Source organism: Rhinopithecus bieti, unplaced genomic scaffold, assembly GCF_001698545.2.
Source record: "Rhinopithecus bieti isolate Rb0 unplaced genomic scaffold, ASM169854v2 scaffold_27611, whole genome shotgun sequence".
NCBI classification, from domain to species: Eukaryota; Metazoa; Chordata; class Mammalia; order Primates; family Cercopithecidae; genus Rhinopithecus; species Rhinopithecus bieti.
Genome location: NW_016812730.1, coordinates 56,510 through 63,258, shown reverse-complemented (window position 1 = coordinate 63,258; position 6,749 = coordinate 56,510). Strand labels below are relative to the sequence as shown.

Genomic DNA, 6,749 nt, shown 5'->3' with positions numbered 1-6,749 from the left:
AAAAAAAAAAAAGACAAAATTTCACCACATTTAAATATCTAATTTTTAGTGATTCATGATCAGGCAGCACGCCATCTACAGAAAGTAGGGTGCTCTGCTGGGCAGGGCAGAACAGTAGGTTTTATAAGGTAGCTTGAGCAGGAACAAAGGAACAGAATACTATAAAAGTCAGATTGGTTAACATCAGGTTACTTCAGGCTAGTCTCCTTGTAAAGGGTAAAAAACAGGGGACATCCTTATTATAGCAGCTCAGGTTGACTGGGCCCTGTTAGATTGGTTGCTGTGAATCTCTTGTGTTTAGATTAAAAAAAAAAAAGGTCTGTTTGGGGATTTTCCTGCTTCCTTGAAGTTTTAGTTTAATTACATGACACTTGGCAGAAGTGACTCCATTTTGGTTAGTGACTCCATTTCTGTTGGGGCCTAGTGCAGGAGCTCAGTCTGAAATAGTGGCCTCCCATAATTTTGTGTGTGTGTGTGTGTGTGTGTGAGACGGAGTCGCCCAGGCTGGAATGCAGTGGCACAAGCTTAGCTCACTGCAACCTCCACCTCCCGGATTTAAGCGATTCTCCTGCCTCAGCCTCCCAAGTAGCTAGGATTACAGGTACCCCCCACCATGCCCAGCTAATTTTTCTATTTTTCATGGATACAGGGTTTCACCATGTTGGCCAGGCTGGTCTTGAACTCCTGTCCTCAGTTGATCTGCCCGCCTCAGCCTCCCAAAGTGCTGGGATTACAGGTGTGAGCCACCGTGCCTGGCTGTTTTCCTATTTTGATGTACCACCCCCTTGGAGGGGCAGCTAAATATTTGGGCATCACCTCATGTTGCAGAGGCCTGGCCCCTGGGTGGGGGATTGTTACACAGTGTGCTTGGCTAAGCCCAAGCCAGCCAAGTGCCCTGGCTTGGGGGCTTTGTCAGAGATGCTGTCCCCAAACTTGCTGTGGCAGGAAGGCTGTCCATCTCCCAGCCCATGCTATGGACTGCAGTAGGTGGTCCCTTGCCCACATCTCTGGCAGTCCCTGCACACACCAACAGATTCCCAGGAGCAACCCGCCCTCAACTAATGGGAGAGGAGTTGTCAGTACCCCAGCTTCCTCACTCTCCTGTGGGACTATTCCAAACATGCTCCACAGGGTCTCTCGGGGGTCCCCGGGGGGCTGGCCCCAGTTGCCCACAGTAATCACTCGTTCATTACTGTATTTGTTATTCTTTGTTTTCCCTTTCTCCGTTCCCCATCATTTCACAGTCGTACCTGGAACACTGCCCGGATAAACCACTTGCACCCAAATCCTTGGTCTAGAGCCTGCTTCTGGGGGAATCCAAAATAAGACATATAGACCTCAGGCAGAGAGCTCCTAGACAGCAGCCATGGAGGACAGAAGGCCACCGGCAGAATTCATATGCCCTGGGCTCCCGCACAGCTCTAAGGAATGAGCAAGGAGGCCCCCAGATATAACCATGATTGAATATCCAGTAAATCAACTATAATGTAATTATGATAGAATTTCCAGTAAATCTGGTAGGCTGTCACAGATTGACCTAAGTCAACTTGGCCATTCGGCAATGGTGATATCCTCTGGTGTCAGTAGCTTCTGGCAGTTAGAGGCAGGCAGGGTTATAGCTCCCTGCTTCCATCACCACCACCTCCTCAGCAGTGGTGTTTCACGATGACAGCGGGTGCCTTGGACTTTCGTTAACAGCCCCAAATTTCTGCCTTTTTGCTGTAGGCCCGAGTGCTTGCTGCTTAGATGGGCAAATTCATGAAACCTGGGAAGGTGGTGCTTGTCCTGGCTGGACGCTACTCTGGACGCAAAGCCGTCACTGTGAAGAGCAATGATGATGGCACCTCAGATCGCCCCTACAGCCATGCTCTGGTGGCTGGAATTGACTGCTACCCCCACAAAGTGACAGCTGCCATGGGCAAGAAGAAGATGGCCAAGAGGTCAAAGATCAAGTCTTTTGTGAAAGTTTATAACTACAATCACCTAATGCCCACAAGGTACTCTGAGGATATCCTCTTAGACAAAACTGTTGTCAATAAGGATGTCTTCAGAGACCCTGCTCTTAAATGCAAGGCCCGACGAGAGGCCAAGGTCAAGTTTGAAGAGAGATATGAGACAGGCAAGAACAAGTGGTTCTTCCAGAAGCTGCGGTTTTCGGTGCTTTGTTTTGGTCATCAAAAATTCAAAAGAAAAAAATAGTCATATTTCCTGTTCTTAGACTTTGTGGAGGATTCCCACTCTCTGTCCTCAGGCCTCCACATAATACCTTGCATGAAAGTTTTACTCTTAAGTTAGATACAGGCTGGGCGCGGTGGTTCATACCTGTAATTCTAGCACTTTGGAAGGCTGAGGCAGGTGGATCACTTGAGCTCAGCAGTTAGAGACCAGCCTAGGCAATATGGCAAAACCCTGTCTCTACTAAAAATACAAAAATTAGCCAGGCACAGTAGCACGAACCTATAGTCCCAGCTACTAGGGAGGCTGAGGTGGGAGGATCACTTGAGCCTGGGAGGCAGAGGTTGCAGTGGGCCATGATTGCGCCACTGCACTCCAGCCTGGGTGACAGAGTAAGACCCTGTTTCAAAACAAAAACAAAAAGATGCAATGAGATAGTGGGACCAGCTAACCCTGCAGTCCATCTGGTGATGTGGAGGGTTTTAGGCCTCATTCTCGGCTCTGGTGCATTTACACTGCTGGGCCTGATGGATTTGTATATGCTGTAGGTGTGAGAGTGATGCCTCTTTGATATTTCTAGCCAACCACATACCTCAAGTACCCACTCACTGCACCTTTGAAAGATGATTTTTAACATTCCATGTGCTGCTCAACAAACCTTCTGGGATAGATTTTGAAAACATTTGAAGTGCTTATGCAGCCACCTTTGGAACTTAGGTTCCTGTTTAGGATACTTCAAATGTTCATTGTTCCTGGGGTGGAGAATAAGTTTAAACATACACACACACACACACACACACACACACACACACACACACACACATATGTATATATATAAAACATATGACTCATCCATTCCATTTCTATTTTCTTAACTGATATTTTATGTTCACACAAAACCCATGTACATGAGTATTTCCATCTACTCTGCTCATAATGACTGAAAATTGGGACAATCTAATTTAATGAGTGACTAGATAAACAAACTGTGGTACAACTATACAATGGAAAAACTAGCCATGAAAGGGAATGGATTATTGACATGCAACAATTTGGCATTTTTTTGAGGGAAAGAAGCAAGTCTCCAACAGTTACATATTGTATGATTCTATTAATATGACATTCCTTAAAAGACAAAATCTAGTGATAGGGAACAGATTCATGGTTTCTAGGCATTAAGGGTTGGGAGACAGTAGGAGTACAAAGTGGTTGCCCAAGGGAGAGTTTTTGGGATGATGGAACAGTTGTATCTTGATTGTAGCAGTAGTTAAACAAATCTATGTATCTGTTAAACTTACAGAAATGTACAGAAAAATCTATTTTAATGTATGTCAATGAAAAATAACATTAGAAATAATTTTTTAAAATTTTGTATCTCCCAACAGTGTAGATTTAAATTTCATAAATATTTAAACACATTAGCTTAAAACTAGGTATGCACTTCTTATGTTTATGGCTTCAAATAACCAAAAAACCAAAATCAATTTATAAAATAAATACAAATAATGAAATTGATAAAGTTCAGAGCTCCATTAACTTAATGTGACAGACAATGTTTGGCTGAAATGAAATTTTTCTCCTAATAGGGGTATGATGCTGACCATTCAAGCACAGATGCTTTTGAGTGTTTGTGTTATTCAGTGATTCAGTTATTTCACATTTCCATTCTAAATATGGTGAAACCTTTGTTTATACAATGCATTGTGAGGTCATTTGATTTACATTTGGCAAATGGCACCATTGGTTTGTTTCCTATTTGCCTAGTGCAATGAAAGCAGTATGTTCACATTGCTGCCATTGCCAAGGAAGATGTGCATGTAGATAGTGAAATCACAGGAGAGAAAGCCCTCAGTTGTAAGATAAACATTCAGATAATTCAAAATTCATGCATGCATGCTTCTGTATATGAGAATATAAAAGTTGCTGGCTGGGTGCAGTGGCTCACACCTATAATCCCAGCACTTTGGGAGGCTGAGGCGGGGGGATCACTTGAGCCCAGGAGTTCAAGATCATCCAGGGAAATGTAGAGATACCTTGTTCTACAAAAAAAATATAAAGATTAGCCTGGCGTGGTGGCACATGCCTGTAGTTCCAGCTACTCACTAGTCCTAGGCGAGAGGATTACTTGAGACTAGGAATTCAAGGTTGCAGTGAGCTGTGATCGTGCCATTGCACTCTAGTCTGGGCATTAGAGCAAGACCCTGTCTCAAAACAAAAAGTTGCTGAGCAAATGGAAACATTAAATTAAAATATTGTGTGGAACTCATGATGACTAAAAATATTTCTATATTCAGATATATGGAGAAGCACTCAGTTGAAGCATTTGGGAGTTAGGTAACGGAGGGTGATAGTTATCCTCCACGTTTTGAAGTTTTAAAGCAGTAATTATTCATGTACTGTACAAGAGAGTCCAACCTAGGCAGTATTTGAAGTCCGGCTGTTTTCCCCCCGGGACGTTTCCATGGCTCTCTGCAGTCGCCTCCTGTTGGCCCTCCTTCACCCTGTGCTCTCCAAGTCTCCCTGCCTTCCTGGTGTGAGCTGTTCCTTGCTGGGTTTACACCCTGCTCAGGCCCTTGTGCCATAGGTGGGTTTTTTTTTTTTTTTTTTTTTTTTTTTAATAATCATTCATCTTTGTTTTATTCTGAAAAGATTTCTCTTTTTTGGAGCTTCTATATATTGAATCAGAGTTTTTTTCTTTTGTGTCTGCTTCTTTTGGTCGGCATGATGTTTTGGGATTTTAATTTTGCATGTTTGAGTAAGTTGTGACATTTTGTCACTGCATAGTATTCCATTGAATGACTGTGTCATGATTTGTTTACCTAGTGAACTTCGGGTTGTTTCTAGTTTATTTTACTATTGTGAATGAAGCTGCTTTGAACATCTGTGGACATTTATTTGGTTAGAACTAAGTTTTAATTTTTCTGGAGTGAATACCCAGGAGTGCATTTTCTGGGCTGTATGATAATGGTAAGTTCATATTTATCTTTACAGGATGTAACCAGACTGACTTTCACAGTGTACTATTAATATTTTACATTCTCAACAGTGATGTTTGAGAATTCCAGTTGCTCCATGTCTTTGCCAAAATGAGATATTTTCAGTCGTATTATTTTAGCCATCCTAGCAAATATTTTTGTGTGTTGGTATCTCGTTTTGGACTTAATTTGCATTTCCCTTATGAGCAATGATTTGTGAATTGTGTGTTTGATTATTTAGGCAATATTTTAAAAATGGGAAATTTCCTTGTAATTATTTAATTATAAGAGATCATTGTATATTCTGGATACAGGTCATTTGTTAGATATTTGTATTATGAATAATTTCTCCAAATCTTTGGCTTTTCATTTTCTTAACAGCTTCTGATGAGTATAAAATTTCTATTTTCTTAAAGTTCAGTTTAGGAGTGTTTCACTTTATAGTTTGTGCTATTTGTGTTCCCTCTTAAAAAATTGCCTGCTACAACCTCATGAAGATTTTCTTCTATTTTTTCTAAAAGTTGAGGTGTTTCAGTTTTGAGCAGTGTTGGTCAGGTATAGCGTAAGGTGCCTGTCTATTGGGATTTGTCTGCTGTTTTTCTCATGATCAGACTGGGGTTGTGGGTTGTGGAGAGGAAAATCACAGGGGGAAAGTGCAATTTCATCACATCATATCAAGGGTACATACAGACTATCAACATGATTTATCACTATTGATGTTGATGTTGACCTTGATCACCTGGTAGACATATGTGTATATTCACATATCTATAAATATTTTTATATGTAGGCATTTATATCCATATTAAGTTAACCATCTTATTTATGCCTCCAACACTAATCTAGCACCACGTGGATTGTCCTAGCCTATTCCTTCTGTTTCTCTGTAGATATCTACTCTAATAGTGAGAACAGTGTTGAGTTTTTAGTATTTATCTTTATTAATATGAATCCTGAATGCAACACACAAGGTTTCTGAAGCAGAGAAGATTGATTATTATTTCCAACAAACAACAACTAGGTGGTTCCCCTGTGCCCCAATTCTTATCCCCAAGGAACATGATGAGAGCAGGATGAATAAACCTGCACATACAGGGTCTGTATTGCAGGTGAGGAATCCTGAAAAAAACAAATCTTTGTGCTTATAGGCATTCTCTCTCCATCCAAAGGAGGCAGAAAAACCTTTGCTCCTTGAGAAAGATTCCGGGTTCTTATTCTAACTCTTTGGAATGTAAATAAATCGCTCCAAGCAAAAGATAACTACCATTTCCATCTTTACAACCAGGATGTCTTTCTGGTTCCAGGCCTCAGCCTTCTTTGAAATATAAACTCATAAACCCTGAGAGGTAAATGTCTCTGGAGTTCTCGCCATATAATCTATTATAAATTGTCTTCGAATACTTGCTTTTAGTCAAGGTTCCAAGGTCAATAAAATTTGCTAAAAAATTCCTAACTCTGTAGAAACATAAAAATATTCTCTCTGAAGTCCTTCATACAGATGAGGAAATTGAGGCACAGATAGGGTAAAAACTTTCAAAGTTAAGAGTGCTGAAGGTGGACTTTAAATGGAAATTCATCTGAATCCAAAGCTCATGTTTC

At 41.1% G+C, this 6,749-nt stretch overlaps 1 pseudogene; it reads left to right on the top strand.

Annotated features, from left to right (window-relative positions):
• Positions 1-1,746: 1,746 nt before the first annotated feature.
• LOC108545136 (60S ribosomal protein L27 pseudogene) lies at positions 1,747-2,199 on the top strand (annotated as a pseudogene).
• The last annotated feature ends 4,550 nt before the right edge of the window (positions 2,200-6,749 follow it).